The sequence below is a fragment of the Gymnogyps californianus genome, chromosome 26 (assembly GCF_018139145.2).
Source record: "Gymnogyps californianus isolate 813 chromosome 26, ASM1813914v2, whole genome shotgun sequence".
Lineage (NCBI taxonomy): Eukaryota > Metazoa > Chordata > Aves > Accipitriformes > Cathartidae > Gymnogyps > Gymnogyps californianus.
Window position 1 is genome coordinate 2,188,284 of NC_059496.1, and position 27,080 is coordinate 2,215,363.

Here is a 27,080-nt window from a genome sequence, read left to right on the forward strand (position 1 = left end):
CCAAAGCTCCCTCTGCAGTCAGTTGGAGACAAGAGAAAACGCTAGAGGCTGGGTCCCCAACCTATAACTGGCATGCAAAAGAAAGGTTACAAATCTCTTCCAGACACTCTTCTCTTGCTCTGCCTTTAGGTCAGGACATTTGATAGTCATAGCAATGAGCCAGCTGTTTCGAAACAACGGCATTCAGTGCAGACGGATGTTCAGATGAGACTGTGTGGAACCGTAATAAATTTCAGTCATTATTTGAGTACTAAAGAAGGCAAGATACTTGGTCCCTCTTCTACCCCCCCCCCTTTTCTGAAGAACAGGAGCAAGAAGCTGTGGAAGAAAGCAGGGCATTACAGAAGAGATACTTGACATTACTTCTTTTGAAATCAACAGATTCTCAGGGATTCCTAGTCCAAAAAGGCAAGTACTGAAAGTAGAAAGAATAGCTTTCAACATACATGTTTGGTTTGGTTTGATTTGATTTGATTTGATTTGATTTGATGGTTTAGCATTTGTGCAATAGAAGAGATGAGTTTGGCACAGAGGTGTGACAGATGTTTGCAACAGGTCTGAGTGAATTTGGAATTTCCCAGGAATGGGGTGAAATAGCTAACAGCCTCTTTAAAATCTTCTGTCCTGGAGAAAGAATCCTTTGTGAGTGTTTGAAAAAGGTGGAAAGAAGACAGAAATGCTCTGAGGACTCCAACTGAAATGTTACAACATAAAAATCAGGGTGTGAGCAATGCTTGAAGGCTCTCTCTCTCTGTGTTATATAGGAAGATTGCGGGAAAGGAAAGAAGCAGAAAAGGAAGGACCGAACTTTTCATCCAGACTGTGAAATTATCACACTTGCTTTTTGCCATGTTCCTGTCTCGGCAGGATGAACTGAAATTCAGCATGGGAGCAGAAAATGAATCTGCAGTTACTGAGTTCATCCTAGAAGGTTTCTCGGGGCTTGATCAAAGCCTACAGCCTTTCTCTCTCTGGTCCTTCTGCTCATATACCTGACAACAGTGATGGGGAATGCAACCATCATCTTCCTCGTGTGTGTGGATCACCGCCTGCAAACCCCCATGTACTTTTTCATCAGCAATCTGTCGTTCCTGGAAATCTGGTTTACATCCTCCACAAGCATCAAATTGTTTGTGAACCTGAGTTCTGGTAGGAGAACAATCTCACTAAGCACCTGCTTTGCCCAATCCTATTTCTATTCTGCCCTGGGCGGTACAGAGCTTGTTCTACTTGTTGTCATGTCCTTTGACCGCTATGTTGCCATCTGCCAGCCTTTGCATTATGCTGCCATCATGAAGCCTCAGCTCTGCATCCACCTGGTTGTTCCCACCTGGGTCATAGGCATCATGCTCTCGACTTACCGTCTGGTCCTCCTCTATAGGCTGACTTTCTGTGGCTCGAACAAGATCCACCATTTTTTTTGTGACAACTCGCCCTTATTCAAATTGTCCTGCTCTGACACCAGCCTGCTTTGGAAAATAGACTCTGTTTTATTATCATTGGTCATACTGGGTTCCTTATGTTAACTCTGGTATTTTACATGGCATCCTTTTCTGTATTGTACAACTTCCAGCAGCCTCTGGGAGGAAAAAGCTTTACTACCTGTTCTTCCCATCTCATCACCTTGGCCATTGCATATGGGAGCTGCATTGCTCTCTATGTGTGTCCTTCAGAAGATGTTTCCTTGGAGACAAACAGAGTTGTAGCTTTGCTGAACACTGTCCTGTACCCATTCTTAAATCCGTTCATCTACAGTCTTAGAAACAAGACTGTGATACTGGCCCTGAATGAAGCCATTGCCCGTGCAACAAAGCAGCTTTTCCCCTAATCCTGGTGCATTTCTGGACAGCAATTCCAATGATCTGCTCTCGTATGTTAAGCAATACCAATGCATATGTATGTAACCTCCAAATACAGATGCCTCAGGAGATTTATGTTCTTGTTGGATTGTGTTAGGTTAAGCGATAAGAAGCTCATCTGCACACACAAAGAAGGCACTGACAATGGCAGGAGGAGTAACTCAGTTAATACCCTGCCCCAGCTGCTCCCAGGCCCATCACAGCAGAGCCACCAGCTCATCAAGAGCCCATCTCACAACCTGAGAAGAGCACAGAGGCACAGTGGCAGGTGGGAACCCAAATTACAGGCTCCTGAGGAATGAACACCTTGTCCCAGCTCCTTCCAGGGCTGCCCTGGGAGAGCCATCAGCCCCGTTGTCCAGGTGTGAAAAAGAAATGCTTCCTAACGTCCAGTCGAAACCTCCCATGGCGCAGCTTTGAACCATTCCCACGCGTCCTGTCCCTGGATGCCAGGGAGAAGAGATCAGCACCTCCCTCTCCACTTCCCCTCCTCAGGAAGCCGTAGAGAGCAATGAGGTTGCCCCTCAGCCTCCTTTTCTCCAAACTAGACAAGCCAGTGTCCTCAGCCGCTCCTCACAGGACATTCCTTCCAGCCCTTTCACCAGCTTGGTTGCCCTCCTCTGGACACATTCAAGTATCTTAACATCCTTTTAAAATGGTGGGGCCCAGAACTGCACACAGGACTCAAGGTGAGGCCGCACCAATGCTGAATCCAGCGGATAATCACCTCTTTTGACCGGCTGGTTATACTGTGTTTGATGCACCCCAGGATGCGGTTTGCCCTCTTGGCTGCCAGGGCACGCTGCTGACTCCTATTGAGCCTGCTGTCGACCCGCACCCCCAGATCCCTTTCTGCAGGGCTGCTCTCCAGCCACTCCTTTCCCAGCCGATACTTGTGCCTGGCATTATTTCATTCAGTAGACTGTCTAGACAAAGGCCCTTTCCATTATTCTCCAGTTTCTCCTCCTTTTATTCTTTGTTCATTCAGATACCTCTCACCTATGCTGCTGCTTTGAGCTTCAGGGAGTTAAAGCTTGCCTGACTTTCAGGAGTCTAGTTGTCTCTTTAGCCAATTCTTTCCTTATGTTTATATCTACTGTTTTGTGTCTGTCTGTCTAGAACATTTCTCATAAGATCCTCCCTTGCAGAAAGGCAACCTCATTAGAGATATCCTGTACTTAGCATATGCTTCAGGAGTGTTTTCTTGTTTAGGAAACTTTATCATGCTTTACTTTTCTTTGCTTGCAAACAGGAAAAATGCTTCTGTGCCTGTGTGCAGCCAGTTCTCTAAGGAAAGCAGGTGGGAGATGGGGCAATGGAGCTGTAACATTCAGCTCCCAGAGTTCAGAGAAGTCTGATGGAAGGCAAAGTGAAGCAAGTCCCAGGCGGCCAGTGACAGAAATGGGGAGGCTGGGGAGGTGAGGAGCAAGGTTGTCCATACAGTGTCAGACCTCAAGGGACTGCTTTTCCTGCCTGCCCAGACCTCCTGAGGAGACACTCTGCATCAATATCAATTGGAGAATGCTGCTATCACCTCTTCTCTAAACTGAAATTAATAAAATCGAATGTTTAAAAATATATTGTTTACTAGGTGCACTTTGAAATCTTCCTCTTTAACTCTACTATGAAATGATTCCAATTAGCTGTACAGGTCTTGAAGACCTGAAGAAAATTACAGGAAGAAAATAGCTCGTTAGGCCTTTCTGTATTTTAATGAGCCCCATGGTGTATTTGGCCCTGAGTCCATGAACCTCCAATGATGAGAGGAGACTGAACAAACCTCTCAAGAAGTGAAAGCCAGAAGAAAAACCTTGAAGCATTGATTGGTCCCACTGAGGGCCATTACTGGCAAGCCTCCCCATGGACTCGTTAGAGCAGATAACTGGAGGCTGTGCTTGCAGGTAGGCAAAGACACTGTGCAGGTGTCTGTAATGCTGAGAAAACCCTTGCTTTGTTTTATGAAGCAGAAAGGCCAAACCCTGACCCCCAGGCCCTGGGAAGGCAGATCCAGTCCCTCACGAGTGGCTCAGGGCTCTTCTTGGGGGCAGTGGATGTGAGGATGAGCAATGCCAAGTGTAGGAAAACTGTGCAACACTTCCCAGCCTCCCCAAGAAGGGGTGAGGAAGAAACAAAGTCCAGAGCCTCAAAATAAAGTTTCTCCTGGTAGGCCTCGGTAGCAGAGGCGACTGCCACGGGCAAGAGGACAAAGACCTCAGCCCTGTTGGGCTTAGGGGGAGGGTTTGGTGTTCTGCTGAGGGCGTCTGGTTAGTGTTAGGGTGTGGCGGGTTGACCCTGGCCGAGATGCCAGGTGCCCACCAAAGCCACTCTATCACTCCCCTCCTCAGCTGGACAGGGGGAGAAAATAAAATGAAAGGCTCACGGGTCGAGATAAGGACAGGGAGATCACTCAGCAATTACCGTCACGGGCAAAACAGACTTGACTTGGGGAAAAATTAGTTTAATTTATTGCTAGTCAAAAACGGAGCAGGATAATGAGAAATAAAACCAAATCTTAAAACACCTTCCCCCCACCCCTCCCTTCTTCCCAGCCTTAACTTTACTCCTGATTTTCTCTACCTCCTCCCCCGAGCGGCGCAGGGGGACAGGGAAGGGGGTTTGGGTCAGTTCATCACACGTTGTTTCTGCCGCTCCTTCCTCCTCAAGAGGAGGACTCCTCACACTCTTCCCCTGCTCCAGCGTGGGGTCCCTCCCACGGGAGACAGTCCTTCACGAACTTCTCCAACGTGAGTCCTTCCCACGGGCTACAGTTCTTCACGAACTGCTCCAGCGTGGGTCCCCCGCGGGGTCACAAGTCCTGCCAGCAAACCTGCTTCAGCGTGGGCTCTCTCTCCATGGGCCACGGGTCCGTAGGTCCTGCCAGGAGCCTGCTCCAGCGCGGGCTTCCCATGGGGTCACAGCCTCCTTCAGGCATCCACCTGCTCCGGCATGGGGTCCTCACGGGCTGCAGGTGGATATCTGCTCCACCATGGACTTCCATGGGCTGCAGGGGACAGCCTGCCTCACCATGGTCTTCACCACGGGCTGCAGGGGATCTCTCTCTCTGCTCCGGCGCCTGGAGCACCTCCTCCTCCTCCTTCTTCATTGGACCTTGGTGTCTGCGGAGTTGTTTCTCTCACATCTTCTCACTCCGCTCTCTCTCGCTGCAACTGCAACTCCCCTGTAACTTTTTTTTGCTTTTCTTAAATATGTTATCACAGAGGCGCTACCACTGTTACTGATTGGCTCGGCCTTGGCAAGCGGCGGGTCCGTCTTGGAACCCGCTAGCATTAAATTTATCGGACATAGGGGAAGCTTCTAGCAGTTTCTCACAGAAGCCACCCCTATAGTCCCCCCCCCGCTACCAAAACCTTGCCATGCAAACCCAATACATAGGGTATGGGCTTGCTTTGTGGATTAGGGTTTGGTGTAGGGCTGAGGTGAGGGTTAGGGTCAAGGCTAGCATTTTAATGTTAGGGATAGAAGCTAGGAATGAGAGTGAGTAATAGGGTGAGAGTAAGAGTTTATGGGTTTGGGCTTTGGTTTAGAGGTAAGGTTTGAGGTTAGGGATTAGAGTAGTGGATTCCTGTCAGGGTGAAGGGTAGAGTTTAGGGGGAGGATTAGGGCTTAAGGTTCCTGGTTAGAAACAGGGTAAAGGCCTAACATGAATGTTTTCACAGTCAGTGTTGCAGTGGCATCAAAATTACCTGAACACATCTTTCCTCTTCAAAAGCTTTCATCTCTGTGGCCAAACCCTCTTCCCTCCCCCAAATCTCCCATCTCTCTCGTCCCAGCTACCCCTGACCTCCCCAAAGCTTTCATCTTGTTGGGGACAATATTGTAAGGCTTCAAGAGTGCAAGTATCTTTCTCCCCACTGCTGGCCACTCAGGAGTGACCTCACAGCCAAGCATGTGCTGCTGTGCTGTAGAGGTTCCTGCTCAGCCTGCCCAGCAGTGCTGGAGGCAGGCGATGCCCTCCACCACCCCTGAGGTACTCTGCCTCCATACCAGCTCGTGCTCCAGAAGGGCTCCCATATGTCCTGGGACACATGGGTGCTTCAGCTACCCCAGGGCAGTGGCCACCCCTGTGTGGATAACTGAATCAAGCCCTGAATGTAGATTTTCCAAAAAAACGTGTAACTTCGGCATAAAAGAACTCAATGTAATAGCTGAAAAAGTCTTCCTTTCCAGCATTGCTAGGTTTTTAATGAACCTTTTCATTATTTTGTTCATAGTTTTTTATTAGCAGCACCAAGGGTATGTATTAGCAAGCTGATTATTGCTCTATGGAAAGAGTTTTATGCAGCCACTTAGCACAATACATTTTGTTACCAATGGTTCAAATGGAGAAACATTGCTCAGAGGAACTGCTGTATTTCTATTGGCAATTTTGCTCTCTCTCCTTCTGCTCTCTGTCTTTTCTCCTTCCTCTGCCTATTCTACCTTCAATGAACTCTCCAAAGGAAAGACTCGTTGCATGACAGAATAACTCAGGTTGGAAGGGACTTGAATACTGTCTTCTCTGACTCTCCTGCTCGAGGCAGGTTGAAGTAGATGAGGTAGCTAAAAGGCTCCCCCCAGCTTGCCATCATCCACAGAGGAGCTGAAGGTGAGCTCCATCCCATCATACCAGGAGATAATAAAGATGTTCCACAGTGTTGGTCGAAGTGCTGGTCACTCAGGGATGGTGCTAGTGACTGGTTGCCAGGAAGACTCCATACCACGAGAACATCTGGGCCTGATCATCCAGCTAAACTCCTCTAGCCTCTTCTTCCTGTTGCCTTCTGTTGCCTCCTGTTGCTTCTTCACCTCCTCTGCCTTCTCCTCCTCCTGTTGCCTCCTGTTGTCTCCTCCTCTGGTGGTCTTCTGTTTCCTCCTTTTGCCTCCTCCTCCTCTTTCCTCCTTCTCCTCCCCCTCTTCTTGTTGCCTTCTGTTGCCTCCTCTTGCCTCTTCCTCCTCCTCCTTTTATTGCCTCCTGGTTCCTTCTGTTGCCACCTTCTCCTGTTGCCTGCTGTTGCTGCCTGTTGCCTCCTCTTCCTGATTCCTCCTGTTGCCTCTCCTCAAGTTGCCTCCTGTTTTTTCTTGTTGTGTCTCCCTTCACCTCCCGTTGCCTCCTGGTGCCTCTTCCTGCTCTCTCTCCTGTTGGTTCCTCTTTCCTCCTGTTGCCTCCTTTCCCTCATCTGCTCTTGCCTCCATTTTCCTCCTCCTCCTCTTGCTTCCTGTTTACTCCTGCCCAGGGGCATCTCTGTGTTGGCAAGTCAGGTCAGAAAAACACTGAAGAGAGGAGGGAGCTTTCTGTTGGCCAATGAATGGGTGAAGGAACTTGATCCAGTTCCTCAAAGACCTACTGATCTGTCAGTGGAATGCTGTAGGAGTCTCCTTGTCTTGCCCAAACCTGACAGCTGCATTGCTGTTCCCCCCCAGCCACAGGAGGAAACCGAAAGCACAGACCCTGGAAAGCACCTTTCCTTCCAGGTAGCCCCTTGTCTTGATGTGCTTCTTGAAAAGCTGCCTCTGCCAGTGTCGTGGGGGTGATGTGCAGCTGTGAGCAGCCCTGAGCCAGGCAGCACCCTCCTGACAGCAGAAGGACCCTGCCCTGATGGGGGTCTCTCCTTCCACCACAGCTTCTCCCCACAGCGCCATGGGGAGCTCCCCAGGCAGGCTGAGCGCTGACCCTGGCAGGCAGCAGAGTCCCTGCCCGGCACACAGCCCCCTGGGGTGCAGGGACCCTGCTCTGAAGGACAGCCCTGGGCACCCCTGGCTGCACACCCAGCTTCATAGCCCTGCAGCCGTCCCTGGGAGAAGGCAGCGGTCATGCCCTGTCCTCTGATGGTGCAGCAGGGATCCCTGCTCTGGAGCAGGTCCTCCTCCTCTATACAGGAATGAGATTCCTGTGGGCCATGCCAGCTTTACGAGATCCCTCCACAAACTGCAGCTGCATTGCCCTGCACCCAGAGACTTACTGTGTCAAGGGCCCCGAAGATTTCTCCTCCTTTGAGCCCTCAGCACTTGCCCTACTCCTGACTGCCTTTAAACCTTTCTCTGCCTCACTCCTCTCCCCTCGGTGCCTGCAGGCAGTGCCCTCAGCCCTGCTGCGCTTTGCAGAGGAGCTGCTCCTGGGCAGAGCTGTCTCTCTGCAGTGCTGCCCGCTTGCCATGAGCTCCCTCCCTCCCAGGAGTCCGGCACAGCCTGGCAGCAGAGGAGCAGCCCAAGGCATTTTAATGACCCCTCTGGTGGGTTTGGTGCTGAGTCCATGAACTTCAGACACTGAGAGGAAGTTGAAGAAAGTTCTCAAGAAGTCAAAGTCAGATGCCAACTCCAAAGTTTCTTGGAGCCTTAATGGGTCCCACTGAGGGACATTACGGACAAAGCCTCCCCAGGGGCTGCTTAGAGCAGAAAACAGGAGAAAGTGATGACAAGTAGACAAAGGCAATGTAAAGGAACAGATTCTGAGTAAAGCTGGCTGTGTTCCTTGAAGGCAAAGGGCCAAGCCCTGACCCCCAGCCCCTGGGAAGGGAAATCCTTTTCCCTCACATGTTGCTCCTCCTGGGGCAGTGTGGTGTGAGGATGTGCAATGCCAAGAGCAGGACTGCGGTACAATCCCTCCCAGGCTCCCAGGTGGGAAAGGAGAGGCAGTGAGACCCTAGCGCTGTAAGGAGAAGGTGCTTGATCATAGGCATCAGTGGCAGAGACAACAGCCAGAGCCAAGGGAAGAAAGAGCTGATCTGTGTTGGGGGCTTCTCAGACTTTCTTCATCCCTCTAGCATCTCCACCACAGGCTATCCGACGGTGTCCCACACCTGCACCTCTTTCTCTATAGGCTGTAGACATAGAATCATCGACTCATAGAATCATTTAGGTTGGAAAAGACCCTTAAGATCATTGAGTCCAACCGTAAACCTAACACTACCAAGTCCACCACTAAACCAGGTCCCTAAATGCCACGTCTACACATCTTTTCAATACCTCCAGGGATGGTGACTCAACCACTTCCCTGGGCAGCCTGTTCCAATGCTTAATAGCCCTTTCGGTGAAGAAATTTTTCCTAATATCCAATCTAAAGCTCCCCTGGTGCACCTTGAGGCCATTTCCTCTTGTCCTATCGCTTGCTGCTTGGGAGAAGAGACCGACCCCCACCTCACTACAACCTCCTTTCAGGTAGCTATAGAGAGGGATAAGGTCTCCCCTCAGCCTCCTTTTCTCCAGACTAGACAACCCCAGCTCCCTCAGCCGTTCCTCACAGGACTGTTCTCTAGACCCTTCACCATCTTCATTGCCCTTCTTTGGACACAGTCCAGCACCTCAATGTCTTTCTTGTAGTGAGTGACCCAAAACTGAACACAGTATTCGAGGTGCAGCCTCACCAGGGCCGAGTACAGGCGGACAGTCACTTCCCTAGTCCTGCTGGCCACACTATTTCTGATACAAGCCAGGATGCTATTAGCCTTCTTGGCCACCTGGGCATACTGCTGGCTCATCTTCAGCTGGCTGTGAACCAACAGCCCCAGGTCCTTTTCTGCTGGGCAGCTTTCCAGCCACTCTTCCCCAAGCCTGCAGCATTGCATGGGGTTGTTGTGACCCAAGTGCAGGACCTGGTACTTAGCCTGGCAGAACCTCATACAATTGGCCTCGGCCCCTCGATCCAGCCTGCCCAGATCCCTCTGCAGAGCCTTTCTAGCCTCAAGCAGATCAACACTCCCGCCCAGCTTGGTGTCATCTGCAAACTTACTGAGGGTGCACTCGATCCCCTTGTCCACATCATTAATAAAGATATTAAGCAGAACTGGCCCCAATACTGAGCCCTGGGGAGCACCTCTTGTGACCAGCTGCCAACACTGGATTGAACTCCATTCAACACAACTCTTTTGGCCTGGCCATCCAGCCAATTTTTTACCCAGCGAAGAGTGCACCCGTCCAAGCAATGAGCAGCCAGTTTCTCCAGGAGAATGCTGTGGGAAACAATGTCAAAGGCTTTTACTAAAGTCTAGGTAGACAACATCCACAGCCTTTCCCTCATCCACTAAGCGGGTCACCTTGTCAAAGAAGGAGATCAGGTTAGTCAAGCAGGACTTGCCTTTCATAAAGCCATGCTGACTGGGCCTGATCGCCTGGTTATCCTGTACGTGTCGTGTGATGGCACTCAAGGTGATCTGCTCCATAACCTTCCCTGGCACCGAGATCAGACTGAGAGGCCTGTAGTTCCCTGGATCCTCCTTCCAGTCCTTCTTGTTGATGGGCATCACATTTGCTAACCTCCAGTCAACTGGGACCTCACCAGTTAGCCAGGACTGCTGATAAATGATGGAAAGTGTCTTGGTGAGCACTTTTACCAGCTCCCTCAGTGCGCTTGGGTGGATCCTGTCCGGCCCCATAGACTTGTGTGTGTCTAGGTGGTTTAGCAGGTCGCTAACCTTTTCCCCTTGGATTACGGGGGCTTCATTCTGCTCCCTGTCTTGCAGCTCAGGGGCCTGGGTACCCAGAGAACAACTGGTCTTACTATTAAAGACTGAAGCAAAGAAGGTTTGAAGGACCTCAACCTTTTCCTCATGGTTTGTCACTCTGTTTCCCCCTGCATCCAATAAAGGATGGAGATTCTCCTTAGCCCTCCTTTTGTTGCTAATGTATTTATAGAAACATTTTTTCATGTCTTTTATGGCAGTAGCCAGATTAAGTTCTAGTTGGGCTTTGGCCCTTCTAATTTTCTCCCTGCATAACCTCAGGACATCCTTGTAGTCCTCCTGAGTGGCCTGCCCCCTCTTCCAAAGGTCATAAACTCTCTTTTTTTCCCGGAGTTCCAGCCAAAGCTCTCTGTTGAGCCAGGCCAGTCTTCTTCCCCGCTGGCTCGTCTTTCGGCACATGGGGATGGCCTGCTCCTGTGCCTTTAAGATTTCCTTCTTGAAGAATGCCCAGCCTTCCTGGACTCCTTTGCCCTTCAGGACTGCCTCCCAAGGGACTCTGTCAACCAGTCTCCTAAACAGGCCAAAGTCTGCCCTCCAGAAGTCCCAGGTAGCAGTTCTGCTGACCCCCCTCCTTACTTCTCCTTGAATCCAAAACTCTATCATTTTGTGATCGCTATGCCCAAGACAGCCTCCAACCATCACATCACCCACAAGGCCTTCTCTGTTCACAAACAACAGGTCCAGTGGGGCGCCTTCCGTAGTTGGCTCCCTCACCAGCTGTGTCAGGAAGTTCTCTTCCACACACTGCAGGAACCTCCGAGACTGTTTCCTCTCTGCTGCATTCCAGCAGACATCTGGTAAGTTGAACTCCCCACAAGAACAAGGGCTAGCGCTTGTGAGACCTCTCCCAGCTGCTTGGAGAATATTTCGTCTGCCTCTTCATCCTGGTTGGTGGTCTACAACAGACTCCACCATGATATCTGCCTTGTTGGCCTTCCCCCTGATTCTTACCCAGAAACACTCAACCCTGTCATTACCATCATCAAGCTCTAGACAGTCAAAACACTCCCTAACATACAGGGCTACCCCACCGCCTCTCCTTCCTTGCCTATCCCTTCTGAAGAGTTCATAGCCATCCATTGCAGCACTCCAGTTGCGCAAGTCATCCCACCATGGCATTTCTGTGATGGCACCTAGATCATAGTTCTCCTGCTGCACAATGGCTTCCAGCTCCTCCTGTTTGTTGCCCATGCTGCTTGCATTGATGTAGATGCACTTCAGTTGGGCTATCAATCCCGCCCCCTTTTTGGGGGGAGAAGCCATCATTCCTACATGACCATTCTCAGGCGCTTCCGTGGTTTCTAACACATCCATAACCCTTCCATCTTTGCTGCCACATGGATCTCCATCCCCTACCTCCACTGAGATGGCAGACCAAAGGACCTCGCTAGCCCATTTTTCCATCAAACACTGGCGTGCTGCCCCCAGGCTTATCTCTAGGGAGCCTGCTTTTATCCCTTTCCCCCTTCAACTCTAGTTTAAAGCTGTTCCAATGAGCCCTGCTACCTCCGTCTTTTTTTCTTTATGGAAGCAGTTTTGACGCAGGGTGTAGGCCGACTTAACCTCAGCGACACCTCCAAGCTAGATGAACCATCGTCCTTGTTATTGTTCGGTGCCACTTGCAGAGCCTCGTACCTATTGTGCAAGGGCATCTGGGAGGGTGGGGTCTCGTCAGAGAGGAGATGCGCCTGCTGTACTGGGCAGGAACTTGTCGCCGTTGCCCCCTACCCCTTAAGTCCCTGTGTTCAGGCAGGCGGAGAGAGGATAGGGAATCCTCCATCTCATGCATCCTGTCTGCCTGTTGGGCCTGTCCCAGGGAAGGTAGGGTGCGATTCCAGTAGTCTGTCTCTCTCTCGCACTCCCTGATACTCCGCAACCTACTCACCTCCTCCCGGAGCTCTGTCACTAAGCGAGAGGAGTTCCTCTAGCTGGGCGCACCTCCCGCAGGTGTGCTCACTGCTGCCGTCCAATGCTGGCAGAAGAGCAGGGCACACCCTGCAGCCTGATACCTGGGTAGCAGCATGTTCCCACCGGAGCTCTGTCTGGGAAGCTGCGTGAGTCATGGTGGGTGCAGAGTTTAGAGAGGCCATGGCTTTCTGCCGGATGGATACCATCGCTCCCTGGTCAAGCTGGCAGAGCTTCAGTGCCCTTCCTGCACGCCCTTCTGTGTGAACTCTCATGCAAACTGCCACGCCATGCCCTTGCTGACGTACCACACCCTGTTTGCCTGCCCTGTTCATGGTGCTCCTGGTCACTAGCGCTCCCTAAGGGCTTCTTTTATACGTGTGAGGGAACTTGGCTGCCATTGCTCCTGGCCCGCCCAGGTCTCGTCAGCTGCTGTTGTGCCAGCTGTAGGCTCCCAGGGGCTCTCTCGGCTCCCCCTGAGGTTCCCCCGGTCCAGAAAACCCCCTGTGCACTGCGCTAGAGCACTCCACTGTGGATTGTGCCAGCACCGGAGCTTCTTGCCTTGGCGACTGAGGCAACATGAGTTAGCAGTGAGCCCCAGCAGCCAAGGCGGCCAACAGCGTCCTGGCTGTATGAACAGGAGCATGGGCAGGAGATGAGGGGGAGGGATTCTCCCCCTCCATTCAGTGCTCGCTAGACCACACGCACACTACTGCACTGAGTTGGGGGCCTCCTGCCCCAGTACAGGAAAGACATTGATCAGCTGGAGCAAGTTCAGTGAAGGGGCACCAGTACAGTCAGGTGTGTGTGGGTGTGCAGGGGGCTGGAAGAACTTTCCACCTGAGGAAAGGCTGAGGGAACACTGTTCAGTATGGAGACTGAGAAGGCTTTGGGAAACCTCATGGAGCATTCCAGTACCTATGAGGCAATTAAGAAAATAGAGCCAGACCCTTCATCGTGGTGCATGGTGGGAAGATGAGAGGCAAGGGACAAAAGTTGAAAGAATGTTCAGGCAGGAGATGAGGACCATGAGGACCATGAGGTCATAACCATGAGGTCACTTATGCACTGGAAGAGGTTGCCCTGAGAGGTTGTGCAGTCCCAATCCGTGGAGGTTTTCAAGTCTTCTTTCCCCCTAAATATCATCTCCAAACATTCAACAAAAGACTCTTGCTCATGCAAGAATGAAGCAAAAGCCTAAGGCACCAGCAAAAGCTCTGCCTCCCCTGGGCCCTCTCTTCCCTATGAGAGAGGTCTTCCACCAACCCCACACTTCTTCCACCCTCAGCCTTTGCAGCTGCATGTGCCTGGCCTGCCCACTTGCCTTCACCGCCATCACCTTTGTAATTGAGGCCTGATGCGTATCTTGGCACTCCTGCTGGAAGCTGGCACCCACCCTACACCTGGAGTCCACCTGGCCATGGAGGCAGGGAGAGGCCAGGTCCACTGTGCCCGGTGCTGGGCACAGCTTTTTCCTGGGAATGTCCCCAAGGAGCTCTCCTCGTGTGTGCCAGCCTGTGGCCTGGCAGGGGTGGAATTGGGACAAGGGCTGCTGGGGCAGGGCTGAAGTAGCTCAGCTGGGAGAGCGTTAGACTGAAGATCTAAAGGTCCCTGGTTCAACCCCGGGCTTCAGCAATGATTTTCTCCCTTTGATTTTTGCAGAACCTATCTGCCTTCTTCCATCCTGCCCCAGCAGGATGCTCTCCCAGAGCAGAGCGTACTGCCCATGGGGGAGGCCACCGCCCCCAGTCCCAGGGAGAGGCACTCCCTGGCGCTGAGGCCTGAATGGCAGCATCCTCCCTCCAGAGGTCTGTCACGGCGAGACCTCTGATGTGCCAGGGACAGCTGACAAAGCCATGCTGAGGATGGTCCCTTGTGGTGCATTGGCTCCTGAATTGTCCAGTCACAAGCTGTCCTGAGCAGAGTTTCTTGGCCCCCTTTGCCCCCCTGCTGCAATGGTTGATGAAACACAGATGTGCTCCTCTCTGGGCATCAGCAGGGAGACACGTAGCACAGGGGGACCCCTTGGGGGCCCCACATGAACATCCCTCTGCATTGGCTCCTCGCTGCTGCAGGGGCACAGGTCGGGACAGAAATGCCAGCTGTGGCTCCCCTGGGGTCTAGCATGGAAGGTCACCAACTCTCACACAGTGACTTCCAAACAGCCCCAGTTCAACCACTGGATGTCATTTTTACTCTCCAAATTTACCTCCCTCTGCATTTCCGAGCATCACACATGCTTCTGTGTTCTCCATTCTCTCAGCACCAAACCCAGGGCTCACAGCACAAGTGTCTCAGCTGTCCCCAGTTTCCATACCCAAATCTGCTCACCCACCAGACTGGAGTGTCCAGCTCAGCTGCAGCCCTTCACAGCCATCAGTCCCTGCCCAGAGGAAGAAAGACCTGCTCATGAGCTCCAACAAGCTGCTGGGCTCCCCTCTTGCAACCTCTTGCTGCTCCAGAACCCTTCTCGCCCATCAGGAACACCAGTGACAACTTTGACCCAGGACATCTCCCTCTGTCTTCAGTCTCAGCCTCTCCCCAGTCACCCACTCAGGCCAAGGAATGGCACAGACTGGCACTATAGTCCCACAGCAACGTGCATGTTCTAACCCCGTGCAGTTCTGCTGCCTCATAGCTGGCTCCCCAGGCATGCACCTCCAGGGAAGTCTGGCTTTTGTTGTGCCTGAGCGCAAGGGAGAGGAGGGGAGAGGGAGAGACCATCTGAACAAGCAAAGTTCTGTCTTGCCAGCTTTGAGCATGAGCTTGCAAATACTTGGCCACAGGGGTAGTGCCTGCAGGATTGTCATTTCTCCAAAAGAGTCCTTCTAGGTTGTTCTTGAGCAAGAATGGGAGAGTCATTGCCGAGGATGGCTTTGAGGACCATGTGTGCAAAGCAGAAGAAATGAGCAGTCCATCCCCTTAGCTCCACTCAACCACTCCAGAAGTTCACAGTGACTGTGGTCTGGTTTTGATTCCCCCAAACCCTCTCTGCCAGGCAGGGGCTCAGCAGGGAAAAATCTATGGCACTGGGCAACACAATTGCCCCAGCTGTACCACCATGGGGACACCGTCCCTGCGTGTGGTCAAACCATCGCCCTTTGAGTTAACAGCTGAACACGCTCAGCCACCCTGCCACAGAGACCCCAGCCAGGGCTGTCCCAGGGCACTGCTTTGCTGTCAGGACAGGCCTCAGTGCTGAAGGAGTGGGAAGGTCCCTGAGCCCAAGCCACATGCGCAGCCCCATGGAGGTGGAAGCCTGCCCTTCACCTCGCCTCCAGGGATGGTGGGGGACAGAGGGGTGCAGGGAGAGGCCCAGTGCCTGGAGGAGGGGGATGTAAGATTTCTGCCCCCATGTCCCCTCCACCACATGCCCTGGGGTGCCATCAGAGGCTGGGGGCACCTCCCCTCAGGGAGGGCATTTCCCTCACCCTGTTGCACGGCTCCTGCTGTGGAGTTGGGGACAGATGTGGCCCAGAGGGGTGTTGCCCTGGGCGTCAGAGGAGGCTCAGGGTTGTTTTCCTCTCCATCAACCCACCCTAGAGTGGGCCAGAGCATGGGAGAAGTGCCTGAGCAAGAGCCTCCTCCTGCCCCGTTGCCCTGCAGAGACGTTGAAGGGGCTGCGCTCTGCAGTGCAGCACTGTGCCAAAATCAGACCCCAGCGGAGAGGCTGTCCTGACTTCCCCCATCTCAGAAGGGTTCAAGTGCTGTTTTCTGCAGAAGGTCCCTGGGCACCCAGGGGACAACAGGATTGTGCTTGTCATAGACACGTTACGGGAGGAGAGGGTCTCTCCTGCTGGCGAGTGTCAAGGGGATGTAGCTCAGTGGAAGAGCGCCCGCTTTGCATGAGGGAGGTCCTGGGTTCAATCCCCAGCATCTCCATGGGGTGTTTTTGCCCTGAATCCCCAGCCTCAGGCAGGTGCGGGTTAGAGCTTGGGGCACTGGTCCTCTCCGACCCTGTGGGCCTGCCCTGCCCACCCAGGGCTTGGCTGTGAGGTGAGGAGGGCTATGTGCGCAGCCTCTGCTGAGCCCCCTCTTGGAGGAGAAGCAGGCAGCTGTGCTGGACCTGAGATCGGGTCACTGCCCTGCACCACAGACCCACCCCACCACCACCCAGGGACAATGCTTGGCAGCAGAGTGTGCCTGTGGGGAGATCTCAGGCAGGGGACAGAGGTCAGCAGCACACTAGGAATCCTTTCTGGCTGCAGTGAGAGATGTGGTGTGAGGGCGCTGGTCCAGCCCAGGTGTCCTGTGGGACCAGGGCCACACTGGCCTGGTGGCTTTCCAGGGGTAAGGGTCTGAGATTGTCCTGTCTCCAGGTGGAGATTCCATACCATGTGGGAAGCACCCCTCTGTGCCAGCAGGTAGGGGTGTCTGAGCTGGACGAGCCTGAGCGGGGCTGTGGGTCTCCCAGCTGGAGGAATGACATTTCTTACGCTGACCCTGTCTCCAGGTCCTTCTCCTTCCACCATCACCAGTGGCTTGAGCAGAGCCTCAGCTCAGGGAACCTGGAGCTGCTGAGGTCAGGCACAGCCCTGCTGAGGTGGGACTGGTAGGGCCGGTGCCCAGCTCTTGCTCCTGGGGTGTTTGGTGTCTCTGTCCACCCTGTGCTGATGGCATTGGGGAGGCACAGGCCTGTCCACCGCCATGCACAGGCAGTGAGGGCCAGGAGATGGTGCCTTGGCTGCTCCCTTGGCAATAACACCTGTAACCAAAATGGGGTATGAGACATGGACTTTCACTGCAGGGTGCCCAGCCCCCAGGAGCAGTGAGCCCAGCCTCAGAGAAATAAGGTTGCTCTCCCATGGACTTTAAACAGGCATGCTCTGCCCAGCGTCGGGGCAGCAGTGCTGAGAGTTGGGGTCTCACTGTGACCCCCCCTCAGGTAGGTCCTCGGGAGCTGCAGGAGAAACCACAGATCTGGGGCACAGTGACAATCCTGCTTTGCTGCAGAGAATGGACCCAGCCCGCAGGGCCAGACTGTTCAGGTCCCAAAATGCCATGAAACAGGTACTTTCCGCTCAGGTGTGCTGCCCCCTCAAGCACACACAGGCCTGTGGCTCATCTCCCAAGGAGGAGGAGGCAAACCTCTGCCAGGTGCCAGAGTAAGGGAGAAATATTACACCTACGGGAGGGCAGAGCTGGCGGCGAGGTGGCACGGGACAGGCACTGGGCTCTTTGCCCTGGTCCCCACTTGGGGCACCTTGACTCTGCTGGTCAGTGTCCATGCTGCCCATAGACCCCCACCATCCTGTGTTCAGAAGATAACACTCCCCCCTTCTTCTTTACTTCACTTCACCTTACTTCTCTGAGATGCAGGGCTGGAGCTTGCCCCAGTGGGAGTTTTCCAGGGGATGGAGGCTGTGTTTGCAGTGCCCACGTATGTCACCCATCATCGTGGGCGTCTGGCCCTGGGAACGCTGCTCTCCCATGGGGGCTGCCAGCAGGAAGGCTCCAGGGTATGGGGCAAAGGGGTGTGTGAGCCTGGGCTTCCCCCAGAACCCCCAGCGTCACCCCAGGGGTGGTGGAGCTCCCGGCAGGGAATGGGGCAATGCTGAAGTGGGAGAGGATGTTGGCGACAGCCGCCTCCTCCCCTCTTCTCCTCTAGGGCCAGATCCTGCTGTTTGCAGCAGTACTGAGCTGCAGGAACTCCCCACAGGGAACCCTGCCTGCCACAGACAGCAAATGCACCTTCCAGCCCACAGCAGAGGAGCCTTTTGGGGAAAAGGCAGAGGGGTGTGGAGACCCACCAGCGGGAGCAGGGAGGGCAGTTTGGGTGCCAGGTCCTGCCCAGGTGTCAAAGCCTTCTCCTCGACTGGCTCCTGCGTAAGAGCCTTCTCTGCGGGGCAGGGGCAGGTGAAAGCCCCGGCCAAGGGAGAGGGACCCTGGCTCAGCTCCCAGCAGCACCTGCTTTAGAGGAGGGACACAAAATCTCATCTGCCATGGAAATGTGCCCACATGAGCATCCTCCCAGATGAGCCCTTCTTCAGGCCAGGGGCTGGACCACGGCTTTTGGCTACAGCACACATCTCGTGGGGATCCTTTCTCCATCCCTCTGGCCCTCCAACAGCGCTGAGGGAAAGGTGCCCCAATCTCCCCTGCTCCCCTCCCTCCTGTACTTGCCCACAAGTACTGCCCCGACACAAACCCAAACTGACACCCCTGGCAAGGCAGCAGGAGGGCAGGGGTGGGGCTGGAGGGGAGCAGGAGGAGGGGTCCCAGGGCTGCCGTGGGGCCTTACAGCCCCTGCTCAGGAAGAAGGCAGCTCTGCGGCTGTGGCAGTAGTGCTCGGGGTCTGTGAGGGCCCAAGGCAGCAGGAGCAATGGAGATGGGTCCTGGCAGAGCATGAGGAGAGGGAATCCCAGCCCACGTGTCCCTGAACATGGCTCTGCACCCTGTGCTGGGGCAGTGGGGAGCAGAGCTGCCTCCTGACCATTATGGGAGGTAATCCATGGGCCTTGATCCCACCTGGGGCTGGCTGGGGTGTTCAGGGCACTGCAGCCACCTTAGCGCTCACTTCTGTGAGACAAAAGCCCAGGGCTTCCCCTGTCCTGGCAGCTCTGTCATGGCCTCTGCGCTGTGGGACCAGCGGGGCCCAGGCAGGGGGAAAGAGCAGCTGGAAACCCAAGGGTGAGGAAATGGGTGCTGCCGCTGAGGTGCATCACGGGACCTATCAGAGAGCCATTTGGACTCGAAAGTGCCTGTGGCCAGCAGGATGGAAATGTCTCTGTCAGCAGGATTATTCCCCAGGGACCATGGGCTCTCGCAGCCCCACAGCCTGACCCCGACCCTGCGCCCCTTCCGCACTGCCATGTCCTTCTTCTCTGCTCCCCCTGGTGAGCCTCAGGGAGACACCCCGCCACCTGGGCAGGCAAGCACCAGCTGTGGGTCAAAGCCCTCAGAGACTTTTAATAAGAAGAAATCTGGAGGCACAGCATAAAGATGGGAATACAAATAGAGGAAACTCCAGTGGTTTCTGCTGCCCATGGGTCAAGGGAGACAGTTCCCATGTGCTCACAGCTCTCCCAGCTGCACAGACCTCTCCTCCGTCCCGGCTGCACCCAGCTGCACAGCAGGGATGGGCTCTCCTGGCCTGGGGCTCAGGGACTGTTGTGCACAGAGCTCCACTGTCACAGCCTTTGTGTCCTCACGGGGATGTGCCAGAGACACCTCTTCAGCATCATCATAGCCCATGCTCGCCAGGGATAGGGACAAGGTGTCTCCTTCAGCTCTGGGGACCCCGACACTTGTCCGGGAGCGCAGGCTGGCCCCTGCAGGCAGCAAGGCAGGACATTGCAGTTCACCTCATGGGGTCTGTACATCATCTTCCTCCCAGCTCCTCACCACATTCAGCTCCTTCTCCCACCCCCAGTCCCTCCAAGGAAAACTCCTGGGGCAGGTTCCCCCTTCCCAGGAGGTTGGGGTCTCAGGACAGCAGCGACTCGGGTGCCACCAGGGATGGCACCCCAGGAACCAGCAGTGCTAAATTTCCCTCTCACCTCTGGGTGCATCCCTGGGCCCTGCCTCCTCCTCTGGCACCCTGGACATTTCCCACTCGCCCTGCTCAGGGGCAGCATCCTCTCCAGGGTCAGAAACCTCCCTGGCATCATCATAGCCATCTGCTGGCTCACCTGCGGCCAGGACAAGAACATCTGAAAGGAGAGGGGAGCTTGGTGACAGTGAGAAGATACGTCCTGCAGAGCAGAGGACGGGAGGAGGCGCAGGGACACAGGGCTGAGACACTGGTGTTGGCAGCGCCACAGGAGACCCCATGTCCTCCCCATCTCTGACACTGACACTCAGTGACACCTCTGTCCAACACATGTCTGCAGGGAGACGAAGCCCTTCCTGCCCCTGTTACCTGCTGCTGATGCCAGACCATCCTCCTCCTCGCTGAGCCCAGGGGAGGGCTGCAGCTGGCTCAGGGACTCCTCTGAAGAAGAGCCTGGAGAGATGCACAGTGGGTGTTATGGAGCGAGCCCCACTGACCTGGCCCATGGTCAGCGCTGCTGGGGAAGGGGGACCCACAGAGCTGGGGCTGCATGGGGAGGAGGGCTGGGAATTTACCCTGCTCCCCTGGCACAAACCCTGTCTCAAAGGTGCTCCCAGAGGTGCCCTAGGACAGCCCCTTCCCTCCCTCCTTGGGTGTCACATGGGGTGCAGGGGCAGAAAGAGAGGGGCTGTCCAGCTGGGACGGTGAAAGGTGGTTGGGAGAAAGCTCCTCTCCTGGCCCAGGACCTGGATGCTCTCCCCACACACCACATGGCACCAGTGCTGCAGGGACCACGGGCTGGGGGGCTTCAGGGGATCAGCTCTGGGTTAGGGCCAGGGGAAAGGGTCCTGCAGATGTGCCTCCAGGGAGGACCCACACCCACCTGAGCGACCAAACCTCGCCTGCTTCTCCATGCTGGGCTGTAACCGATCTCCTCGTACACGGCCTCGGGGAAGAGCTCCTGAGCTCTCCTGGAGCCTGGGGATAGAGGCAGGGCTGGCAGAGGGACAGGCAGAGAGCCAATGGGACCCCACTGGGCTCCCCCAAACCTCTTCCTTGGGCCAGCCCAGCACTGCTCCGACAGCACAGCCCCACTGCACTGTCCAGGCATGGCTGCCACATCCCCGGTGAGGGCAACATTGCTGTGAGATCCTCTGGGGCAGCATCACCCTCACATCATCCCTTTGGAGACAGCGCTCATGCCCCTCTGGCCCCTGGGTCATGCCCCTTGTCTGACCCTGGAGCAGCTCCCATGTTTCCTCTCCACCTGGAGCTGCCCTCTCTCTGCCCCACGGGTCTATAGCAGGGCCCCTGCCCTCTGGTGGGTGGGCAGGGCTGGGCAGAGGGACAGGCTGGGAGCCTGACACCATGGAAATGGACCCTCCTGCCCCACGCTCCTCCTAGCATCTCCATTGCCCAGAGCGCCCTCCACCAATACCCAGAGCACTGCTAGCCTTGGCCATCTCCCCTCTGCTCACATCTCCCCGAGCCCCACTCTCCCCGTTTCTCTCCTTGCCTCTGGCCAGCTCCCCCCACCTCTGGGCTCTCTCCACCCTTGCTGCTGGTGCCCCACGGCCAGGCACTCACTGGGGTGGTGTCTGGGACAGGTGGCAGCACACAGTCCCACCCCCTCAGCTCTGCCTGTGCCCCTCACTGACATCCCGCAGCACCCCACAGCCCTTCCAGGAGGTATCTTCCCCTGGCACCATTGTGGCAGGACCCACCTCTGCGCCCAGTCCTGGTGCTTAGCACTTGCCCGCCAGGAGGGCCAGGAGCAGGCAGAGAAGGGCCCCCAGGATGATGCAGATGATGACGGGCACTGAGACTCTCCCGCTGCCAGTCAGACGGCCTCGAGTGGGATCTGCATGGGCAAGAACATGGAAGGGCAGCACCAGGCCTGGGAGAGGTGGAGGCAGCATCAGTCCTGACCCCCATCACACAAGGCAGCAAGGGGTGGAGCGCCCCAGGGGTGAGTGATGGGCAAGCTTCTACCCTGCTGAGTAAATTACAACCCTCCCTAACCCCCCACCACCCTCCCAGTGCCTCCTCCTGGAGTTTCACACCCCAGCAAGGAGCCCCTTCCATCCAGCTGTGGGTCACAGCCTGGCCCCGGGGATACCCAGCCCCGGGGGGAGGACAAGTTACCTGCTTGGGGTGGGAATGCTGCCGTCCTGGTGTAGCTGCAGAAGAGGCAAAGGAGAGCTGGGCTGAAAGGGTGGTTGTGCGGGTCCCGGGGAGCCTCCTCCCCAACACACCTGTGTGTGTTCTGGAGATGCCCCTGACACATCCCCCCAAATTGCCCCTCCTGTAGTGCTAGAAAGGGAGGCCGGGACAGGGCCCAGCGCCTCTGCTCTGGGCGGCAGGCAGGATGGCACAGGCAGCCCAGGGGATAGCCCTGGGGCTTGCAGGGCCCCACAGGCAGTGGCCGGATGACATCCAGTTCCACCGAGGCTGTTCCGCACTTGACACCAGCCTCCTGCACTCCACAGGAATGTTCCTGCTCTTGGGAGGTCAGGGCCCATGCCAGGACCAAGGGGGAAGGCCTTCCCCAGCTCCTCCAGACCCGAGCAAGGGGTCCCAGCCCTGCCACTCACCTGAGCAGCGCACGGCAGCATCTTCCTTATGCCGACAAGCACCGCTGTCCCCAGGACGGGCCCAGCAGTCCTGCAGAGACAGCTCTGTCCCCCGGCACTCCACCTGCTCCAGCCAGATGGGGCCCATCCCCATCCCAAACGCAGCCTCATGCAGGGCAGACACCGCGGGGCCACAGCCCAGCTGCCTGCATGCCACCTCAGCATCCGCATGTCCCAGGAATCGTCGCACACCGTCCCCCAAGAGCCACGGTGCCAGACCTCCACTCTGCCCGAGCACCTGTCCTCGCCTCCCACCGCACGAATCTTCTCCCTTGCTGGAGAAGGCAAAGACTTCCCATGGCACTGAGACAGCAGGCAGAGCCCTGCCAGACAACAAGGGTACACAGGGGAGCAGCTCCCTACCTGTGCAGCTCGTGGAGTTGGGGCACGGGGCCAACGAGGTCGGGGCCATTTCTGGGCGTCCCCCTGAAGAAGGAAACACTGTGGTGAAGGGGCTGGTTCAGGGGATGGTGCAGAAGAGAGCAGGGCTGAGCTCTGCTTGCGCCTCCCTGTGCCATCTTGGTCACAGCAGCAACCTGAACCCTGGTCATTCAGGGGACACACGCAGGACTGTGGGGGACCCTGACTGCTCAGCCCCAAAAGGCCCCTGGTTCAGAGAGCAGCAGGAGGGTGTCCATGGAGGGGAGGCTCTTCTGAACCTGTCTGGTTCTCTTCTGAGACCTCACCTGGAGATGCCTCTGCCTCCCGCAGGTGCTGCTGGCAGCCTGGGTGGCAACTGCTGCTGGACGTGGGTGGCTGTGGTCACGTTTGTGCCACCAGCAGCAGAAGGGTCTGACATGGCAAGGAAAAGCCCTTCCAAGCTCTTTCTCTGTGTTTGGCCGTGCCCACCAGGGAGCAGGAGCTGGGGGTGACACTGGTGCCCAGGTGGCTCTGAGTTACCATTGCAGGTGATGTGGATCTCATCTCGCAGGTCTTCACATGACTGCGGGTTCCAGGGAGTGGAGGGACACTGCCAGAAGGAGCTGGTTTTCTCCCCACACTGCACGTTATCCAGCCAGGCAGGGCCAGACACCCTGCCGTAGGGCAGGCGTGTTTCCAGGGATCCTCCATCCCCACAGCGCAGCTCCTGGCATGCCAGCGACACCGTGTCAAGAGTCATCGAGTTGGAGCAATGCTCCCCCATGTCCCGTTGTAGAAAACCTGCAGGCGCCCGGAGCAGCCGTCGTGTTCTCCAGCCTCAGGGCCACGAACTCTGCAAGGAAAGGCACCAAGGGGGAACAGGCTGTGTGGGGCTGTGGGAGCCAGGACACCTCTGCACCCCCAGGCCCTCAGGCGGGCAGGGGCGGGCCAGCACGTCCCCCTTGCACCCAGGGGCAGAGAGAAGTCCCTGACGGACAGACACCCCTGCCCTTCCCGCTAACCCTCGGGGACTGCTGAGCTCCCAGGGACCCCCAATGGGACTGAGGGTGCCCGTGCATGGTGTCCACAGGACTGGGCTTGGGCAGGAGCTCAGAGGCAGTCAGGACAGCCTTGGCCATGCCTGGCTCTCCTTGTGTCCTGGCCTCCCCAGGAACCAGGCTCCCACCACAGGTCCGGCACACACCTGAGCAGATGACTCGCCTGCGTCCTCTTTGTGCCCGTCAGTCGTGCTGCCCCAGGGCCCGGCAGGGCAGTCCCAGAGAGCAGCTTCGCCCCAGAAGCAGTTCACGCCACCAGCCAGAATCTGCCCAGAGCCTTCCCCAAACCGAGCAGAGCCAGCCGCTCCAACCGCCCCTCCACAGCCCAACTGGTGGCAAACGACGGCGGCATCAGACAGGTCCCAGCCATCGTCACACACAGTCCCCCAGGTGCCCTGGTAGTACAGCTCCACTCTCCCAGCACAGCGCCCAGTCCCGTTCACCAGCCGGACCCGCCGGCTCCCTGTAGTGGGTAGAAAGCCCAGTTGCTGTCAGGGCCTGGCTGCCCACCCACCCCGTCACCTGGGGGGCCCATGCAGTGCTGCTCACCCCAGCAAATGACTCCCACATCCTCCGCAACCCCTGCTGCCGGTGCACTCTCAGGCAGGGAGGTGTTGCAGAGGGCCAGGTTGGCCTCGTGCCCTGCGCACCGGACCCCTCGCAGCCCCACGGGGCCCGTCCCTCGCTCAGGCTTTGGGGGGTTGTAGGCTGTCCCTGCCTCTCCGCACCGCAGCTGCCGGCACACCACACTGGCCTCCTGCATGTCCCACTCATCCAGAACTCTGCCCCACATCCCATGCTGGAAGATCTCCACTCGTCCGTCGCACCGGCTCCCTCCGCCCACCAGCCGCAGGGATGCAAAGCCGGCTGAGCCTGGGACAACAGAGATACCACAGCCATCGGCGCACTGGGGAGCAGGGCATCCTTCAGGGAGCAGGGCGAGGGGGATTTTCTGACCACAGGACAGGATTGAGCCTTTTGCTGACGAGAAGTGAGGGCAAAGCCCGGGCCTCTCTGCAGCTCACACCCAGGTCTGCTGCTGCTGGGCACCCAGGCAGCTCCTGCCTGGCTGGTGGGATGAGGCTCTGCAGGGCTCTCTGCGGGGATGCGATGTGGTTGTCTGCAGCCAGAGGGATGGAGCAGAGCCCTGCAGCCCTGTCCTGGGCTCGTCCCACAGTACGAGAACAGAGGAGCCCAGGCCTGGTGGTGGCGCTGGGGCTAAGGCACTGCCCTGGGGGTAGATGCTTGCCTCCGTTCAGTGCTCAGCTCTCCCAAAGCAGAGCGGTCAGTCTGAGCAGGCAAAGCCCTCCAGATGGCTCCTGGGGATGCCAGGGTTTTCCAGGGAGAACTTCAGCCTGGTACTGCCATGGGACCCCTGCTTTGGGTGGCCGTGTCACACACAAAGGGCAAATGGAGTTAATGCAGCATTTTTCCGGCACTCACCTGAGCAAATGACAGCAGCAGTGTTCCCGTGGGAGCATGGTGAGGCCCCCAGGGTGATCACTGGGCACTGTGCCAGGTGGGCTTCAGTGCCGTCACAGTGGAAGGAGTCTCTCCAGACAGGGCCAGTCTCTCTCCCAAAATGCTCTCCTCCAGGAATGGCCTCAGCAAACCCACAGTTGAGTTGACGACAGAGAACGTGGGCATCCGAGAGATCCCAGCGGGAGGCACAGAGGGTCCCCCAGGTCCCCAGCACCTGGACCTCCACCTTCCCCGCACACGCTGTGCTGCCTTCACCAGCCTGAACCCTGTGTACTCTGGGGACAGAGGAGGAGGAGAGAGGGTGGATTGGTGCTCTTGTACCCTCAGGAGCTGGGGGAGAGGCCAGAGGGACAGCATGCCTTTCTTCTCCTTCTCAACTATTTTCATGCTGCAGACAATGCCATCATCCCTCCTGTCCCCACACCCAGCCTAGCACATTCCTTGCTCTGTTCCCCGACCCCTGGCACAGCCCCCGTGTCCCTGAGTCCTTACGTGTGCAGGTGACAACAGCGCTGTTCACGTGGGTGCAGGGCTGCTCCCTGGAGGACCCTCTGAGGCAGGAGATGAGGAGGGATTCATTCCCCACACACTGCAGCTCTCCATCCCACATGGCACTGACCCCTTCTCCAAAGTGAGCTGCCTCAGCGACAGGCAGGGCTCTGCCACACTGCAACTCCCTGCAGACCACGTCAGCAGCTTTGGCACCAAAGTGTGAAGCACAGACAGTTTTCCACTGGTCCCCGTCATGGATCTCCACACGTCCTGAGCAGCGGCTCTTCCCTTCCACCAGACGGACAAATCCTGGGAAAAAACCAAACACCTGGCAGTTCCCAGAGCCTCTGGCAGTTAAAGCCACATCCTGCATCACCTCCAAGCAAGCTGTGACCAAACTGCCCATTGCACATCCCAGAGGAAGCTGTTGGGGGAGTGTTGGTGACACAAACACATCCAGGCCCCCCTGCACCCCTTCTCTACACCATCACAGCACTCGAGGGTATGTGTCTGTTGCAGACTCACAGCCACAGGTACTGCTCAGACAAACTGCTCCCACACAAGGTCCCCTGTGCTGCCGGCATGGTTCCCCCAGCACCGCAGTGGTGGGAGCAGTTTGGGTCCAGGAGAAGTGGCCCAGATGATACTGACTGCTGCAGCCTGCTCAGCCCCTGCAGAGCTTTGGGCCAGGCAGGACCATCACCCTGAGGCAACCAGAAGCGCACCCTGATCCCAGGGCTGTTCCTGAGGATTGGGAGGTTCCTTTTAGGTGGGAGATGTCACAGAGCACAGAAATGGTGATCATGGCTGGCTGCCTGTCCAGACCCCTCTGATGCTTGCCTGAGGGGGAAGGTTCTCAGTCAGGGACGCACGCACAATACAGATCAATGTCCAGACAGAGGGACAGGAGACTCACATGCCCCCCTGGGCCCATGCCGCGCTCTCAGGGAACAGCAGGTACCGATGAGGATCAGGAAATGCTGCCAAAGCCCCCATGTCATGGGCAGTGTGGGGAGCCGTGGGCAGGCAGGTGAGATTGGGCAGTGGGTCAGTGCTGCCTGCACAGGGTCATGTCCCGCGGGCTGTCACAACCCCAGGGATTTCCCAATGCCAGCCTGTGACTGTGGTGATGTGGGAGGGAGCAGCCAGGGTCAAGCAGCCACCAAGCCCTGAGGCCTCGCAGTGCTGGACCACACAGCTGAGCCCTGGGGACAGGCAGCAAACGTCTGTGTGCCACCCTGCTCCACTCCTCAAGCCCAGCACTCATGCTCTCTGAAAAGCCCTTTTGATTCAGTTGAGGTACTCATGCCTGTGAAGGGAATGACCCAGGAGGACCAGTCATC

General features: G+C 56.3%; 2 non-coding genes and 2 pseudogenes across 2 annotated transcripts; all 4 read left to right on the forward strand.

The window, feature by feature from the left end:
- Window positions 1–27,080, forward strand: part of LOC127025989 (scavenger receptor cysteine-rich type 1 protein M130-like) — a 272,619-nt pseudogene that overhangs the window by 189,144 nt on the left and 56,395 nt on the right.
- Window positions 886–1,828, forward strand: LOC127026037 (olfactory receptor 49-like; annotated as a pseudogene).
- Window positions 13,783–13,855, forward strand: TRNAF-GAA (transfer RNA phenylalanine (anticodon GAA)). The gene has a single exon. It is a non-coding gene; the product is annotated as a tRNA-Phe (tRNA).
- TRNAA-UGC (transfer RNA alanine (anticodon UGC)) lies at window positions 16,031–16,102 on the forward strand. Its single transcript has one exon. It is a non-coding gene; the product is annotated as a tRNA-Ala (tRNA).